This window comes from Vicia villosa, unplaced genomic scaffold, assembly GCF_029867415.1.
Source record: "Vicia villosa cultivar HV-30 ecotype Madison, WI unplaced genomic scaffold, Vvil1.0 ctg.006877F_1_1, whole genome shotgun sequence".
Classification (NCBI taxonomy): Eukaryota; Viridiplantae; Streptophyta; class Magnoliopsida; order Fabales; family Fabaceae; genus Vicia; species Vicia villosa.
Genome location: NW_026706804.1, coordinates 2,148 through 21,599, shown reverse-complemented (window position 1 = coordinate 21,599; position 19,452 = coordinate 2,148). Strand labels below are relative to the sequence as shown.

Here is a 19,452-nt window from a genome sequence, read left to right as displayed (position 1 = left end):
AAGCTAAACATATTGAGATTAAACATCATTTCTTTAGGGACTATGTTCAGAAGGGTGTTCTTTCTTTAAACATTGTGGATACAGACCATCAATGGGCTGATATCTTTACAAAACCCCTTGCTGAAGATAGGTTTAAGTTCATTCTGAAGAATATCAGTATGGATTTATGCCCAGAATGAGAAGATGAGAAGTGTGTTTGGATTATCTGAAATGTGTTTGGATTATCTTCTTATAAGAAGTTCTGATGATGATCAATTAGAAGTTCTGATTCTGTTATCACTGACGTTTCATTATCTAAGTTGATTCAGAAGCTCTTTTATAGTAAAACAGCTGTCACCAGTTTTCCAGAAAATGAACACGTGTTCACTCTTTTTGGACAATCATGCGTACAGTTGAGGAGACGCCGCCCTAGGTAACTGTGCAAATCATTTCAAATTTCACATTATCTCTCCTAACGTCATCTCTCATTAAATGCAATTGATTCCATGTTTTCTGTAATCATATTCATTCAAACACATATTGCATTTCATTTCAAATCCGTCTCTTTATATACTCATCTCCTCATTCATTTCATTTTTTTTACTCTCTCTTCATTCATCTCTCTCTCCTTCTTTTTTCTGTATAAACCCTAGTTCGTAACCGAACCTTCAGTATTTCTCCATGCTTTCTTCATCTAGTTCCTCGAGTAAAGAAGAAATGTCTTCTGCTCATCTTGTTCATCGCAAGCATGGTTATGCTCCCTTGAAGACATGTTCCATTCCTTCAACTGAACTAGAAGTTCTGTGTGAGTCTTCGGTAGATTTTGAAAATCTAAGATTACATGGTTTCAACATTGATGCTGAGACAATGGCACAAGGCCGGTCAAACTACCTTGATAGATTGGTTGGACCAATTTATCCTGCATTAGTAAAAGATTTCTGGGCTCATGCAACGGTTACCCCAACTGCAATCATCTCCTTCGTGTTAGGGCATGAAGTTGTGATAACTGAGAAATTAATCAGAAAATTGTACAATCTGGATGATGAAGAAGGAAGCACAGGTGCTCTCTCTGGTAGAGTTTGTTGGACAACAGTTGAGAGACAAATATCTAATGCTTGTGGTATTGCATCTCATCAAACTGGTTTGTTGAAGCCGTTCTACAAAGTGTGGGCTGAGATTATTCTAGGATCTCTCTATCATAGAAAGAGATCTTTTACCTCAACTTACATCAATCCGGATCATAAGTATGCTCTCTTCTACATTGGAAGAGGGATTGAAGTTAACATCTCAAACATTCTATTTCAGAACTTGAAAACAAGTATTGAAGAATCACGAGATGAAGAACGCAAGAAGTTTCCAGACTTCAAGAAGAATGCTATTCCCTTCGCCAGAATGATTTCAGACATTCTGATAGAAAGTGACTTGTTGGATCCTCTAAGAACTATTGGAACGTCCAGGTTCTTTGGTGTCATTCAAGGACATGTTATGAATGGCTTTGATCTACAAAGGATGCGTCTAATTGAGAAGGTAACTTCTGTTCCAAGAATATTTCCAGATATTTTGACCAGAAGGGTTCCTGTTGAAGGCTTTGCTTCCTTGTTCAAAGAAGAGCTTAACAAGGCTGTTAAGCTTTATTTGAACACTTCTGTAAAAGCTCAATCTTCTGTTGATCCTGCATGGATTCGAGGAAGAGTGCTTCCTTCTCTAGCTGAGCTGCAGCAGAAGGAACAAAAGAAGAAAGAAGCAAGACTGAAGAGAAAAGCTTCGGAAGAAGAAGCTAAGCAAGCTAAGAAGCAGAAGATCTCCTTTGATCCTTACAAAGTAAATTCTAAAGAATTCCAACAGAAGCGCATCAGGGATTCTTTCCGTGCTTTAAGAGCTGGCAGTTCCTCTAAGCTAAAGCCTCCTTCTCCAGAACCTCAAAATATTCTCACCATCCCAAACAGTATCCAACCACCTCCTTCTCATGTTATTCTTAATCCCCAACCACTAAACGTTTGTCCCCTAACACCTTCTGATATCCCCTCTTCATCCACCCTCACCACATAATCTCCACCTTCTGATACCCTTTCCTTACCTGACAGAGAATCCAACCCTTATTCTCTTCTTTACCCTGCCTACTGCTTCACCTTTAACCCTCCTGAACCCACCATTCCTATTGATTTTGCTCTATTTAGCTTAAAGTTCAAAAATAGGATGGAAATTCTGAGAGCTGCTCATGACTCCGAGCTGGATCATGTAGCTACTCGAGGCTTATGGAATCGCTTTAGAAGGGAGTTTTGGAATGATGCACTGAAAATCCAGAGGAGATGTGTTGCTGAAGCATCTGGATCTTCTGGTTACTACTTGGATCTTGATGATGGCAAGTACTATCATCCCATCAGAAACTGTAGAGCTCTTGAGGAGAAGAAGTTCACTGATGAGTTGGAAGATGAACCATGTCTGACTATGGTTGTATGGAAGCCCCCATATTCGGTTCTGACTGGAGACTTTCAATGGCTATTCAACTGGCTAAGAATGAATCCTTCTGAGGAGGCACCAGATTTGGTCATTCCTGAAGTTGTCTACCCTTCAGAAGTTGCTGCTCCCGTTCCTCCAAAGAATCTTGCTGAGATTCTTCAAGCCTTGGAGAATGAAGATTCTGAGACCCTGATCCAGAATATGCTGAAGTTGTTTCTGAGTCAGACTCAGCTATTGAGATGGAATATGATGAGATTCATCCTGCTGAAGATGATATTCTCACTTTAGATGTTGTTGCTGGTAATGCTATCCTTCTTAATGATAGCCGTGAATCTTCTTCTGCTGAACCCTCTGCTCTGGTGAACGCTATCAAGGCTCTTCAACAGAATCAAGAAGTTCTTGCTTCTCGCCTGGATAAGCATGATCAAGCACATGAAGAGTTCAGAGACTTCATGAAGAAGCAGAATGAAAGCACTGCTGGGATTCATGACATGCTGGCCAATATTATGTCTAAGCTAGGCTAGTCGTAGTCTTTTTGTGTCTTAGTTGTCTCCTTGTTTTTGCATCTGTCTTCTTGCATCTCCTTTTGTATCTTCTGATAATTCTTCTGATGAAATCAATGAAAATTATCTTCTTTTCTCTCATATTGTTTGTTTTTTCATCTAAATCTTTTATGTTTTTTGATGTTATGACAAAAAGGGGGAGAAAATGTGATAAATGATCTGATTTATATTATCAGTTGCTGGGAGTAAGTCTCCATATTTCTAGCAGAATTTGCAAGTTCTATGTCTTTAAGTTTTTTTTTTTGCAGGATTGAAGAAATTCTAAAAAGCTCAACATGAGAAACAAAGACATGGGGAAAAGCAATTCTATAAAGAAACAAGCTCATGGAAATTGAGGCAAGCTGAGTGTTGTGAAGCTTCAAGATCAGAAGAAAGAAGGAAGAATGTTCTGATATTCTTGTGATAGAATATGCTCTAATACATTCTTATCCCTTATATGTTCTGATACATTTTTTTTCTATGAGCTCTGATACATATTTTATGTTCTGATGCATTTTTATGTGTTCTGATACAATTTGTTTTATGCTCTGACACATACTATATGCTCTGATACATATTTTGTGTTCTGATTCATTCATGCTCTGACTTTTGTTGTTTAGTTTGTTCTGAAATATTTCAGGATGTAGAGATGCTCTGATGATGCTCTGGTACATTCAACAATGTTCTGATACAATCAAGCATGCAATGATTCAAGAAGAAATTCAAAGCTCTGAAGCTGTCCTATGGAAGCAAGAAGCAGAAGCTCTGAATGTTCTGAAGTTCTAAGCATATGTGATCGTCTCAACTGAAATGGAAAATACTCAGAGAAGTCTTTTATTTATAAATTTCTTCTAGTATTTATTTCAGGGGGAGATTATTTATCTCAGGGGGAGATTGTTAATCTCAGGGGGAGACATATTCACACACTATGTTTATATGCTTATGCTATAACTGTGTAATTGTCTTTAGCCGTCTAATATTCTGATTGCAAATTCATATCATTTATATATGTTTTTGTCATCATCAAAAAGGGGGAGATTGTTAGAACAAGATTTGTTCTGATCAATATTCTTAGTTTTGATGATAACAATGTATATGAATTTTGCTTGAGATAATGTGGTACTCTAATCATATGCAATTTTCATTTCAGGAAATATATAAAGAGTATGCACAACTTCAGCGCAAGAAGCACTGACTCAGAAGGTTCAAGTATTCAACATCAGAACATGCTCTCGCAAGACATCAGAAGATGGTCATGCAGAATCAGAACATGGTCTATTGAAGCATCAGAAGAACTTGAGATCAGAAGCAGAAGCACTGAAGTTCTTATGGTATCACGCTAGAAGCACTTCAAGGTCAGAAGACAAGAAGATGCTCTGCACCAAGCTGTTTGACTCTGATGATATTCAAACGTTGTTTACACAAACATCAGATTAGAAGCAAGTACAAGATGGCAGGCTACGCTGACTGACAAAAGGAACGTTAGAAGCTATTAAAGGCAACGTCAGTTACAGCAGGAAAAGCAAGGCTTGAGGTAGTTGACAAAAGAGTGAAACATTAAATGCAATGCTGTACGGATCACGCAACGCATTAAATGCTCCCAACGGTCATCTTCTCAAACGCCTATAAATAGAAGTTCTGATGAGAAGCTGAATACAACACTTTGCGCAAACATACAGAAACGCTGTCAAATTCTAAAAGCTCTCAAACTTCATCTTCAACCTCACTTCATTACTGTTGTAATATCTTAGTGAGATTAAGCTTAAACTAAAAGAGAAAAGCAAGTAATTTTAATACTAGATTGAGACCGATGCGTAGATGTAAATTTATTTTAATATATTTTGTATTCCGTTTTAATTATTTAAAAATAATTACAACTATAATCAATATATTTATAATATTATAATTTAATGTAATTTTTTTGACAAACACAATCAACTTTCATTTGAACAACGATGGGTAATAATCACAAATAAAAATGAATGCATATGATTGTAAATTGGGAGTGACATATAAGATTTAGTTTTAAAATTTTAAATGTATATTTTACTTTTAAGAAGTAAAAATGAATTTTGAGGTGTGCCACATAAAATATGAGAGAGAGATATATGGTATAAAAACAGATGAAAAATAAGTGATATGATATGCGTTTTTGATTTAATATATTATATAGATGATTAATGCTTTATTTTTTCAGTTGAACTCATATCTTTTTAATTTCTATCTATTTTAAATATTTAATTTTAAGTTGTAAATTACATGTAATCAACATGATGCATGATATTTTTATATTTCATTTGTTAATTCTGAAATGTTTAGTGTAAAAGTTTAAAATTTATTTTGGAGAGAATTATATGAAAATTTTAGTGGAAATTTAAAAAAATTATTTTAGCTTAATTTATTTTTTGTTGAGTTTTAATTATTTTAAGAAATTTTTAATAATTTGAGAAGTAAAGATGAATTTTGGAGTATACCGTAGAAAATGAGTGATGTGGTTTAAAAAAATTGAAGTGTCAGTGAGATATGTGCGATTCTGATTTAATATAATATATGAAAGATCAATGTTTTATTTTCCATTTAAGTTCATATCTTTTTTATATGTGTATATTTCATATATTTAATTTTAATTTGTAATAAAATACAGGTAACCTGCATGATGCCTATAGTTTTATGATTGATTGTTGATTTTTAATGTAAAACTTTAAATTTTATGTTATAAAATGTTATAAAATTACATTTAAAAAGTATTGTAGTGAAAATTTATGTGAAAATTTTAATGTATATAAATATTTTTTATTTCATAATGAAGTAATTATAGTAAGACAAATATAAATAGTATTTTATAAAACTTATGAAAACAATATATTTTTGTATTTGTGAGTTTGAACCCATGAACTTTAAAAGAAAACAATTACTATATGTTTGTCTCATTTGACAAGTAAAGATAGACTTTAAAATGTGTCAAATATGAATATAAGTGTCGTGACACAAAAATAACTATCAGCAAGATCACATGAGATTTTAATTTAATATATTATATATAAATAATTATAAATAGAAGATTTGTGCTTAAGCTGATAGCACAAATGCTTATTAAATTAAACACTTAAAAATAATTTTGCATAAACTATTTTTATAATAAAATATTAAAATAAATTTAAATTATTTTAATATGTGTTGTTAGTTATTTTTATAAGCTATTTTAATTTATTTATTTTTAAACAAATTAAAACAATCAATGAAAAAATTATAAATTACTTTAATAAGATCTCATAAATGATATTAAAATAAATATGTCAATAAATAAACTCAAACAAATCAATCAAAACATTTTTTAAATTTCTTACAAATAAAATAAGTTTATATTTTTATTGACATAAGAGACTCTGCTATGAGAAGACTTTCAAAAGATATTTTATATTTACTATTTATGAACAAAAGTCATCGGAGGACAAAATTATACAATATCTCAATCGAGCTCATAATTATTTTAGGCATTTGACAAAATTTCATTTTGTCTCTGTTTCTGGAGATGTATCATCGAAAGTACTTTTTATTTAACGATGAATTATTCCATAGATACATTTATAGAACCGTTTAAAAAACGTCAAAAAAATATTTCATAGAATTCATCTAATGAACAATTGAACGTTAAATAAAAATTATTTTCAAAAATACACTTTTGAAACTATGGAACATTTTTGTAAATGCACGTGTTCCTATGTGAAAAATAAGATGAGAGATTCTCTTATTTAATACTTGTCAATGGAAATTTAATGTATTGTCCCATAAGTCTATTTTAAAACTACGTTTTGAAAATGTGTGTTAGGATAAAAAAATCTTAATTAAAAGAAAAACATAATAATTATCACATCATTACGTGTGAAAATCGTTTTTGAGTATACATGTATTCATATAGTAACCATTGAATATTTCAAACTAGATAAAGAAAATTAGACAACACTTCTAAAATACATATTCACAAATATTAGTATCGAAAACTCTCATCATATACAATCTTTCTTCTCTTTGGTTAAAACTCTTTGGTTGTTTTGTATGATCCCAAAATCATCACAAAATGGTTTTTCCTTCTAGGCTAATTATCATAACTAATCTGTTTTTTGTTCTATCTCATATTTCATTTGCATCAGATACTATTACCCAGTCAACTTCATTTCTCGAAGGCAGCACTTTGATTTCTAAAGATGGAACCTTTGAATTGGGATTTTTTGGTAATTCCTCAAACCGTTATATAGGAATTTGGTATAAAAATATTCCCGTCCAAAGAGTTGTTTGGGTTGCAAATCGCGATAATCCAACCAAAGATGATTTGAGCAAGTTGATCATTAACCAAGATGGAAATCTTATGCTTCTCAACCACAATGAATCTCTTGTTTGGTCAGTAAATGCAACAAGAAAGATTTCGAGTCCAGTTGTCCTTCAACTTTTAGACAACGGGAATTTAGTATTCAGGTATGAGAATTCAAATTTGAATTTAGAGTCGAATTTGAGAGAAGAAGAAATTTTTTTATGGCAGAGTTTTGATTATCCGTGTGATACACTATTATCAGGAATGAAGTTTGGATGGAACAAGAAAACTAGATTTGAAAAACGTCTTGCGGCTTGGAGAACCGCGAATGATCCATCTAGGGGTGTAATCGGATCGGTTTGGACCGGTTTTTGGTCAAAAAAAGGTCCGAACCAATAATATCTTCATCGGATTGGTTTGGTTCGGTTTTTAAAATTTTTCAAAAATAGAACCGAACCAAACTAATCGGTTTGGTTCGGTTTGGGTTGGTTCGGTTAATCGGTTTTTAATATTTTTTTCAAACATTATATTCATCAATGTATTTTCCAATAGTGTATTTTTCGGTATATTTTATGCTATTATTTTTTAAAATAATACATTTCATGTCATTTATTTCATGCTCTAATTTTTCAAACAACTTACAAGTTGTGCTTAAATTCATATATGAAACAATGACATACTTTCATTGAATAATGAAATAAATTTACTATAAAAGTTGAATCTTGACATCGGAATGTTGGAAATAGATTTGAAAGTTTAACAAATAGAACACAGAAAAACACTCATTAATTAACATGTTTCCGCCTTAAATACACAAAAAAACTATTGTGTAACAAGACTAGAAGGAGTTTTGTTGAAGAAGAAATCAGAAAGGTAAAAACAAATATGAAAATTAATGAAGAGAATTTGAACTCGAAGAAGGATACCATAACATATCATAGTGGCGATAGTGAGAGCAACATTTGAGATAGACAACTAGAGAAGTAGTTTAGTGAAAGCAAGTTTTTGTGACTTATGATTTTTACTGTATATGTTTTAGAGTTTAGTTCTAAATGCGTGTATTGCTTAAAGGAAGAAAGTAAAAACAAAGATGGGGAATAGTTAGAAAGGTACAAAATTTGAGTTTAATGAAGGGTGGAATAAGAATTTAGAGCGTAATTATTTCTATTGGTTCGGTTCAGCGGTTTGACGGTTCCTACAAACTAAAACCGAGAACCGAACCAAACCACATCGGTTTTTATTGGTTCGGTTCGGTTTTAGAACCAAACCATAAACAATCAATTTTATTTCGGTTTGGTTTGGTTTGGATTGTTGGTTTAATTGGTTTTTTCTGATCCGCTTACACCCCTAGATCCATCTTCGGGTGATTTAGCTATAACTATGATGCATACGAGTAATTCCGAAGCAATAATTTGGAAAGAATAAACAAAATCTTATAGGTCGGGACCATGGAATGCTCAAACTAGTGAAGTTGTTGGATTAAAGACTAACCCATTTTATAATTTTGAATTTATCAACAACGAAGATGAGGTGTATTACAAGTACACATTAAAAAACAAATTTGTGATCTCTATAATGGTTATCAACCAAACACTTTCATATCGCCAATGTCTCATTTGGGTTCCCAAGTCAAAAACATGGAGTGTTTACCAATCAGTGCCACTTGATGCTTGTGATGTTTACAATGTCTGTGGCGCGAACGCACATTGTATCATTGACGGGTAGCCTATGTGTCAATGTTTAGACGGATTTGAGCCGAAATCTTATCAACAATGGAATGCAATGGATTGGTCGGAAGGATGCGTGCGGAGTGGAAATTGGAGTTGTGGAGATAAAAATCGAGACGGGTTTCATAAATTTGTCCGGATGAAGTTTCCGGATACTATGAATTCTTGGATTGATCTAAACATGACACTTGAGAATTGTAAAGTGAAATGCTTTCAAAATTGTTCTTGCACTGCTTATACATACTTGGATCCAACCGGAGTATTTAGTGGTTGTTCTCTTTGGTTTGATGATCTTATTGATTTGAGACTTTCACAAAGTAGTAGTGGACAAGATTTATATGTTTGTATAGATGCTAATTCAGATATTGGTAAGTGTTTGAAATATGTTTTAAGTTTTTAGTGTTTGTTATATTAAATTGAGATTTGACTAGTGTTTCATTTCTTTGTGAACTTGTAATGTAGATGCTAAACCTGCGCAGAGAAAAAAGTTGATTTTGGAGGTTTCAATCATATATACTTTCAATGACTCTTTTGACCCTATTTGCTATCTCTTACATTTATATAACCAGAGAAAAACGTAAAAGTAAGTTTCTTAAGATTCTAAATTTAGTGTAAGTTTCAATTTTTAAATGTCATTGATCCCAAATCTTGTGATAAAAGGGAAAAATATTCAAGAGGGACATGCAGATTTTGAGCTTCCTCTATTTGATGTATCCTCAATGCTCAAGGCTACCAATAACTTCTCAATAGATAATAAACTTGGTGAAGGTGGTTTTGGACCCGTATATAAGGTACATTTTTAACATGTATGATTTTAAATTAAATACATAATTTATCAATCTTATTAATAATTAATTTTTTTAATTATACAATTTAGGGTACAATGATAGATGGAAAAATAATTGCAGCGAAAAGACTTTCAAGAAATTTTGAACAATGGTTAATAGAATTTAAAAATGAAATCATATTGTGTGCAAAATTACAACATCGAAATCTTGTAAAGGTTCTTGGTTGTTGTATTGAAGGAGAGGAAAAAATATTACTATATGAATACATGCCTAAAAGAAGTCTTGATTTATTTATTTTTGGTTAGTAACTTTCTTTTTAAAAATTAATAGCTTTATTTATTTTATGTGTTATTTTGAAAAGAAAATAATTGCCTTATAAATTCTTTCAATAATATTAATAGATCCAATTCAAAGTAAAATGTTAAATTGGTCTATGCGTTTCAATATCTTGAATGGAATTGCACGAGGACTTCAATATCTTCATCAAGATTCTAGGTTAAGGATCATACACTGAGATTTAAAAGCGAGTAATATTTTATTAGACAATGAAATGAATCCAAAAATTTCAGATTTTGGCCTAGCTAAAATGTTCAGAGGTGATCAAATCGAAGGAAAGACAAGAAGAATAATTGGAACATAGTAAGTATCTTATATGACAATAAAACTTTACTATGATTAATTTATCATCAAATTGATTTTTAAATGGTTTCTTTCAGTGGTTATATGGCACCTGAGTATGTTATTCATGGATTATTTTCCATAAAATCCGATGTATTCAGCTTTGGTGTGTTATTGCTAGAAGTAATAAGTGGAAATAAAAATAGACCACTTACCTATCATGAACACGATCACAATCTTCTTTGGCGTGTAAGTATTATACTAAACAATTTGTTTTCTTTTATTAAAGCACTAAATAACAATTCTATTGAATATTTGAAGGCATGGAGGTTGTGGAGAGAGGGAGTCCCGCATGAGTTGATTGATATTGGTTTGAAAGACACATGTGTTCTACATGAAGCTTTACGTTGCATTCAAATAGGTCTTCTGTGTGTGCAACATGTTCCCGATTATAGACCAAACATGCCACATGTAGTTATGATGTTAGGTAGTGAAAGTACTTTATCTCAACCAAAGGAACCTGGTTTCTTAATTGAAACAATATCAACTGAAAAACAATCTTTTTTAAAAAGACGAGCATCTTCCGTGAATCTAAGTAACTCTCTCAATATTAAGTTCAAGATAGAAAAATTAATATAAATTACATTGTGTTACTTGTATTTTGAAATTGAAGTATTATTTGATAGATAATTAAAATAATGCACTAAAAGATTATATACTACATATTTTTTTGTTTAATCTAAGATTATGTTAGTGGTTGAAGAAGTTACTACCAATATGAATGTTATCAGATTTTTACATCACTTATTCACATAACTCACATATGTTTGTTATCAGATTTTTACATCACTTATTCACATAACTCACATATGTTGGGATTTCCCAATACTTGTTCATATGTTGGGATTTCACATAGTTCACCTAAATGCATTTTACATAATTCACATATATGAACTTCACATAAAGCGCATATAGGGACTTCACACAATTTATTTCAACAATACAAACACACTACAACAATAACAATTGAACAATTAGATGATTCAATAGAATTTATATAATTCATATCAGTTTTATATGTACATACAAATCATATGTCATCTAGGTTGGACATTTAACAAAATAGAAAGTAGACTCAAACTAAGAATATTATTAATTGCATATTTTAGTTATAATTTACATTAATCATGTTCAATTAACTTAATCACTAAGTATTATTAAAAAAAAAAGTAGTCAAATCCTAAGTGGGAGAAGTGAGATATTCTTATTTATTACTATTTATCATCATATACATAACTCAATCGAAAATAATTATTCAACTAACTGATTGGATATGGTAAGGTCTCTAACACTCAAAGATTAAAAGGTATGAATTGAATATTAAAAAGATAAGCTGGAACTTAGGATTGAGGAGTTTTAAAGCTCTATTTATTGCAAAATCTTTAATAAATTTCACATGCCAAGATAGTCCAAAAATTATTGATTTTTATCATTTTCATTTAGAGAAAATGGGTGATGCACTGACAGTGTAAAATATTTTTACACTGTCAACCAATCACCACCCATGTATCCAATTAAACTATTTTTTTATTAAAAAAAAACTTAATGACATGACACATTTATGATTTTCTATTGGATGACAGTGTAAAATTATTTTACACTGTCAGTGCACTACCTTTTAACTCTTTCATTTAAATACATGAGTTTTGAAATGCACCATATGGGTAAGCAAAAGCTTTGCGGAGAGAAAAATTAAATTTTAGGAAAAAGAGGTGCTATTATGAAGTTTAGGAGTGCTAAAAGCAAGCCTAAGTTTGTTCAATACCCAAAAGAAACAAAAAAGGTTAAAGTATCATAATAATTGATTATCGTCGATTGCAGACGAGATCAGATTAAATATCTTTGATCTAAATTAAACCAAATCAGTTCATCATTGAATATTGTTCCAAATCTAAATATTTTTGAAGATATAATCGATTAAGCCTTAGTTATAATCAATTAGAGAGTTCACCTTGAAAATATTTCTTAGTATGCTCTTTTGAATAGAAAATATACATTAATTTCATGTATTTTCTCACGAAAATAAGCCCAAAGGCTACACTATATGAAGGTGTATTGGTCAAAAAGTACAGTGTGTATGGTATCCCTACAGGGGTTGGGGATACTGAGAGGCCTTAGTAGTTTTATAACAGTTGGGGTAGTTAAGACTTGCTCGCGATAGAGAGAGGCCCTGTATGGTGGTGTGATAGGCTAGCTCATGTAAGGTGAGATGCCCTGTGATATGTGTGAGGTTTGTAAGGTTATGGTCTGTCTATCTCTCGTTATGGGAGAAGTATTTATAGGTTCTATTGGGCCTAGGGCTTAGGAAATCCTAATAGGTGGTAACCGCCCCCCTTAATTGGGGAGATTGTTGACTACCTATTTTTTAGAAAGTTGTGGTATGACTCTGTCGGCATGAGTGGTGGAGGGATTGTGGTATTATACATGTGTAACATAATGAGGGCGAGCCCCCATGCTACATAAAGGCAACACCCCACGGGGCGGGAACGCTTGTGTCGCCCTTATTTGAGACTCTCACAGATAGAACACTACAGAGTCCCTCAAGCATGAGGGTTGGTAAAGGACGAAGTGTTTTAAGGCTTATTTCATGTTTTATCCTGGGGTCATCGATGAGTCTTTTTATAAAAGACCGGTTCAATGTTTTAGGACGTGGGTTTTTTACATGGGAGGCGAGTCCCTTAGCTGAACAGGATCGTTTAAATGAAAGGACGTGAGTCCCTCAGTTGAAGGCACTCCTTTAAATGAAAGGCGAGTCCCTCAGCTTGGAAGAGTCTCTCCACTGAAGGCGACCTTTTTAATGAGAAGCGAGTCCCTCAGCTCGGGTTGAATCTCTTATATGAATGCGACACTTTAAATAATAGGTGAGTCCCTCAGCTTGAGGCGAGTACCTTAGATGAATGTGACCTTTTAAGTGGGAGGTGAGTTGATCAATGTTTTTACTCATTTATTTACCATTTATTTTAGTTGTCTTTACTTTATATTGTTAAGTGTTTTATTGCATTCTTCTTTATTTTATGTGTTGGTTGTGTGTTTTACTGTTCTTAGGATCGGATAAATAAATCGGGACAAATTAATGCAAAACTCAGAGTTTCCAAGGAAGTGCAAAAAGCATGCTTCAAGAGGCCTGACACGAGTGGCCGTGTCAAGAGGAAGGCTGGGACGAAGTTCAGAAATAGTGGAAGCCAGTGGTGCAACACAGGTGGTCATGTCAGCTGACACGGGCCGTGTTGCACGTCACGGGACTTAAAAAGAAAAATAAATAGACAGAGACCCAACACGGATGCCCGTGTTGGGTTGCGACGTTGATTTCAATAATTTTTGGTATTTTGCTCCGTAGTTGGTCTGCGAGAGTATTTTTGGTATTTTCAACTGACCTAAGTGGATGTGTGCTATTTAAAGGAGTTTTGAAAAAGAATTAGGGGACTTTTTGGCCATAGAAGAATACACGATTGAAGATCAACTTTCATCTTATTTCTTATAATGTCTTTATTATCTATTTTATTTTCTTTGAATACTATGAGTAGATAAATCCCCTAATGTTAGGGGGTGTCCTTAATTTGACTCCGTAATGGCTTTGATTTGATATTTGCAATAACAATGTTTTTTATTATTCATTTATTATCTTGATGTTCTTAATGCTTTCTCTTTCGGACAAATAAATATTGTTGTACGATTATGAATTAGGTTGGACCGCCATTGATAATGCTTTCATGAGAATAGTTTATAGTAGATATCACCTAGGAATAGGGATATCCTAGAGACCGGATTATTCTTGACAATACAAATGCTTAATTTCCTCACCAGTTCCTATCGATATTCTGACTAGGGTTGAATGTTTAAAGGTTTGCTCTCAAAGAAATTAGGAGTAAACACCCTTAAGAGCTGGTAATTAATTATTTAAAATACGTTGTTACAGTATTAACTCATAGTTGTTATGGGGTAAATCACATACCTTCTCCATCATGTTACTTAGATTCGTTAAAACCACTTAGTCAATTTTTTTCACTTTATTTACAATTGTTTTTATACCTCCGCAATTCAAACACAGACGATAGTTTTTAATTAATTAAGCGACAATTTGAACTCGATATTTCTACGTAGTTGTGGACCTCCGATTTTTTTTAATACCGGGCCATACCTCTGATCTGTAGAGATACGTGAACTGACTCTTTTTTGTCGCTTAATGCTTTCGCATTTTTGAAAATATCACAGAGTCGCCACCGACCTTTTATTTTATCCAATTAAGGAAAGGTTTATAAAAGACACAGAAAAAAGACCTTTAAGAAATTCTGGGTAAGGGGGTAGGTTATACAAAGGGAAGGTGTTAGCACCCTTTGTATCCATGGTTATCCATGGGCTCTTAAGTTTGCTTAGCTCACTTGTTTTTTGATTACTTTTCAATTGCTCTGAAATTGCTCATATGTGGTTTCAAATACCTTTGTAATTTGAATTTTGTAATGATCCGTGTGTGGATGTATACAAAATGCTTGTTTATCTTTCGAAAGATGTTTTGAAAAGAACGTTAACTTTGTAATAATCCGTGTTTGGATGTATACAAAGTATTGTCTTTTTGAAAGTTTTGAAAAATCAACAGTGTATGAGAATTTTGTTTGGTTTGATTTGAGCAAGCAAACTAGGAGGTCTACCCTGAGTTGTAAGGTCTTTATCCTATTTCCTTTAAAAATCTATCCTTTCACCGGATATAAAAGCAAGGTTCGATTTTGTACTCAAAACAGTAAAATTTGACTTTGATTTTGAAAGATTGAAAAGGATTACCTGAAGAGGTGCAAGTGTGATTGTGATTGGATTCAGATATTTATCTTTGAAGTTAGTGATCTAACGGTTCAGTTTTATCTTTGACATACACGCAGTTTATATGTGCTGGAAATTAAAGTGCGGAAATGTAAAGTGCGGAAAGTAAATCTACGCTATTACATCGATTGTGCAGGAAACGTAAACTAGCCTATTTACATGAATTTGACATCCTATACATTTATCTAGGAATTTTAAATTGCAAGAAAAATAAAAGGCATGTTTTTGGATTTTTTATGATTGGTTTTAATTATAATTAATGCATGATTAATTAAATTAAAATGAAGAAAAAGATGAAAATGGATTTAAACCTAGAAATTAAGTTTAAAATATGTACAAAATATTTGTTAATTAATTTTAAAACAAAACTAATTTTTTTGGAATTTTTGGAAATTGATTTGAAATTGATTTAAGTTAATTAAAACATAATTATGTAAATAATTATACAAATAATTAAAACTTAAAGATAAAATTATTCAAAATATGTACAAAATTAGTTTATAACATATAAACAATATTTTATATGAAGAACAATTTTTTTTGGGATTTTTGATTGGTTAGAATAATTAAAAAGCAAATATATAAATATATACTAATTAATTATGCAAAATATTGAAATTTTGAAGAAAAATAAAATATTTTTATTTCAGAAAATAGTATATTATTTTAGAAGTCTAAAAATATTTTTTGTGTATTTTTTGGATTTTTAAAACTATTTTTAATTAATTTAACAAAGAAATTAAATAAAATAGAAAATAAAATAGAAATAAAGGATACTGATCCTGTGTGGTTGGATTGAGAGTCCATGATAAGGATGGTTTGATCTGGCACGTTGGATTATTCATTAAATGAGATCAGGTGGTCCAGATGGTGAGGCACGTGGTAAAAGCTACACCTGCGAAGCACAGAATCAGAGGACAAAAAAAAAAACGCGCGCGTCTGAACCAATGAGGTGGGGACACCTCATCATCTTCAACCTCTCGCCAGGGCCTTTTACAGCGTTTTTATGAAAAAAGCGCTATAGTAAGTGAACCTCAAACCTGCAAAATAGCGAATAGGGGTAAACATGCAAAGAAGTTTGGCGCGATGGTTCCATTCGTTTCGTCTTGTTCATGCGAATCTAATGGTGCTAATCAGAACTTCTAATTTTGCCTAATTTGGAAAGCCCTAAATTTGAAGCTATGAACCCTAAAATGGTAGTTTCGTTTATACGTGTCCAAACTTCAATTAAGTTTCCAGAAATGATCTACACCTCAAACCAAACTCAATAGTATGTCTACATCTTGTTAAACATGTGTGAATAACCAGATACGAATTGATTTTAGTTTGAACAAATTTTGACCTGTGTAGCTCGATTCAGTGAGCTTCAAGGCTTGTAATTGATTGAGATAGTTTCAGTGATGTTTAAGGAAGGTATATGAATGCTTAGTTTGTATTGAAATGGACTGAAATTACAAATTCGAATTTGAGTTTTTCTTTGGATTTTTTGAAGTGACTACAAGTGTTATATGCTATGCTATGCTTCTGGTCTTGCCTCCTCTTGTTTGCTGAACTATGATAGCTTATTTATAAGCTATGTGTGCTTAGAATTGAGGCTAACTTGCAGCTAGTTGCCTTTGTTGAAACTTTGCATTTTTTAATATAAAAAAGCTTGAATTCTTGACCAAGTCATCTTGCCTTCAATGCACCTGCCTTGTCCTTCAATTCTCTGCAGAAAGATGAAGATTCTTTGAGGTGAGTCATGCTTGATTTGTAAGCTATCCATTATCCTTGCATTTTCCTTTTAATTTTAATCTTAAAATAAGATAAAATCATGCAAAAATGGATAAAAAAAGGTATGGGCTTAGTCTTGGTCGTGGGAGGCCCATAGTAACATGGAAATGATGTTTGAATGCTGAAAACTTGGCCCCATTTGGAAAAAATGCCATTTTGAACAATGTTGATTTCATGTATTTTCCCAAAATTTAGCCAACTTCAACAAGGTGTAAATCCTTCAATTTTTGTCATATGAAGGAGATCTTGCACTTTTTAGAAACCTCAAAGAGTCCTCTAACCAATGTCTTTGGTCTCATGTCAAAATGATTTTTGAAGCTTCTTGTGTGTCCTTTTGAAAAAAGTGTCTTTTTGTTGACTTTGAAAATGACCTGTAATGTCTTTGATCATATTTTTCAAATGGTGAATCCAATGACCATGGGATCAATGGCATTTGAAAGATAATTGAATTTCCTTCAAAACAAGCTTTGGTTTGAATTTTTTGGATGAAGGATGAGAGAGTTATGATCAGTCAAAGTTGAGTTGACTTTTCAGGCAAAAACCCTAATTTTGAATCTTAGGGTTTTGTTGATTTTTGATCTTTCCTTGATGAATTATGATCATCCAATGATCAAATGATGAATCCTTTGACAAAATATGGACTTTGACAAAAAATTTCATTTTTGACTGTCTGTTGACTTTTTTGGTCAAACGGGTCGTCTGTTGACTGTTTGAGCTGCTGACGGTGCGTCTGAGTGAATTGAAGTTTGAAAATTTGTATGATGGCACTTTGAGATATATGGATGTGTATGAAATCCATTTGAGCTCTCAAAAACTTGTTGCTCCTGTAAAAACAAGAAAAACCCTGATTAGGGACTGTTTGTGTAGGAGACAGTTAAGCGTACCTGATTTTTGTGCAGTGTTGAGTCTCTGCTAATCGCGTGATATTCAGAAGACTTCTAGAACAAAAACCTTGGAATTTTGAATTGTGAAAGATTGATTTGATTGATGGTACAAAACACTGAGAATTGTACTGCCAGCAGTTTGGCTGTCGACTGACTGTTCAGGTATTGATGTAGCAGTTAGAGTGAAAAATCAACAGTCAAAGTTAATTTTCTTTTTTTGTTGTTTTTTGTTTGTTTTATGTTTTATGTGAAAAATGAAAACACAGACATAATAAATAACTAATATTTACTGTTACCAGTACAGTCTGAGTTTCCTGATTTTGCGCCTGCAAAAAGATTTAACTCTGTACCAATTGTGTCAGTACTATTTATCTGTAAATAAATAAATAGCATGTGTGAAGTAATAAACAGTATTTGGTGTTTGCGTAAGAATAAATTCAACTGCAAGCCAAATTACTGTATAAGAAAGATTCTAAAAACTAAGTATTTCATATGTCAGGATATTTGTTGAAATAAAAATCCATGATTATATGAGACCCTTAATTTTCAGATTGGAGTTTTCTTGAAAAATATGTGGGCAAATTTTGGGGTATAACAGTTGCCCCTATTCAATCTTCTTAAACCTGAAGAGATTGTATGAAATCTGAAGGTAGAAGATGATTGAATATTTAGATGCCCTGAAAATTTGCACTTACCTTGATCAGAAGAGATGTTGGAAGTTAATTTGAATGTCGTCTGCGAAATGTTGTTGGCAGATTGAAACATTACCTGAGATGGGCTTTCAGATGCCACCTGGTAAATGGGTTGAGGGTTTGTTCATCAGAATGAATCCATTGATTATATCTTGATGAAGGATTTGAAAGTCTTTGTGTTGACTGTTTCGGAACCGTCCAAGGTTACCGCTTTAAGTCTTGGAAGATAATCGTTACGGAACTTGTCCAAAGTTTTTTTAGATTTTGATCATTGTGGAACCGTCTGAGGTATCGCTTTTAGATCTGCAATGTTAGATCGTTTTGGAACCGTCTGAGGTATCGCTTTAGATCCGCAATGTTAGATCGTTTTGGAACCGTCTGAGGTATCGCTTTAGATCCGCAATGTTAGATCGTTTTGGAACCGTCTGAGGTATCGCTTTAGATCTGTAACGTTAGATCGTTTTGGAACCGTCTGAGGTATCGCTTTAGATCCGTGATGCTAGATCGTTTTGGAACCGTCTGAGGTATCGCTTTAGATCTGTGATGCTAGATCGTTCTGGAACCGTCTGAGGTATCAACTTTGATCTGTGATGCTTGTTTTTTGAGTTGGTAAGTGATCAGAATGAATCTTTGGCTTGATTATATCTGAGAGAACCGTTCATGGAATTCAGGTGAACACGGCATGTGATTGAGAACATCTTTGTTGAAGATATCTGCCTACCTGAAAAATCAAGTTAGTGATATGCAATGTTTATGATGCATGTAAATGTGAGATATTCCCGGAGAAATATGCATGTTATGCTGTGTA

At 32.7% G+C, this 19,452-nt stretch overlaps 1 pseudogene; it reads left to right on the top strand.

Annotated features, from left to right (window-relative positions):
- The first annotated feature begins 7,021 nt into the window (after window positions 1–7,021).
- On the top strand, window positions 7,022–13,699 carry LOC131643060 (G-type lectin S-receptor-like serine/threonine-protein kinase At4g27290; annotated as a pseudogene).
- Window positions 13,700–19,452: the final 5,753 nt, after the last annotated feature.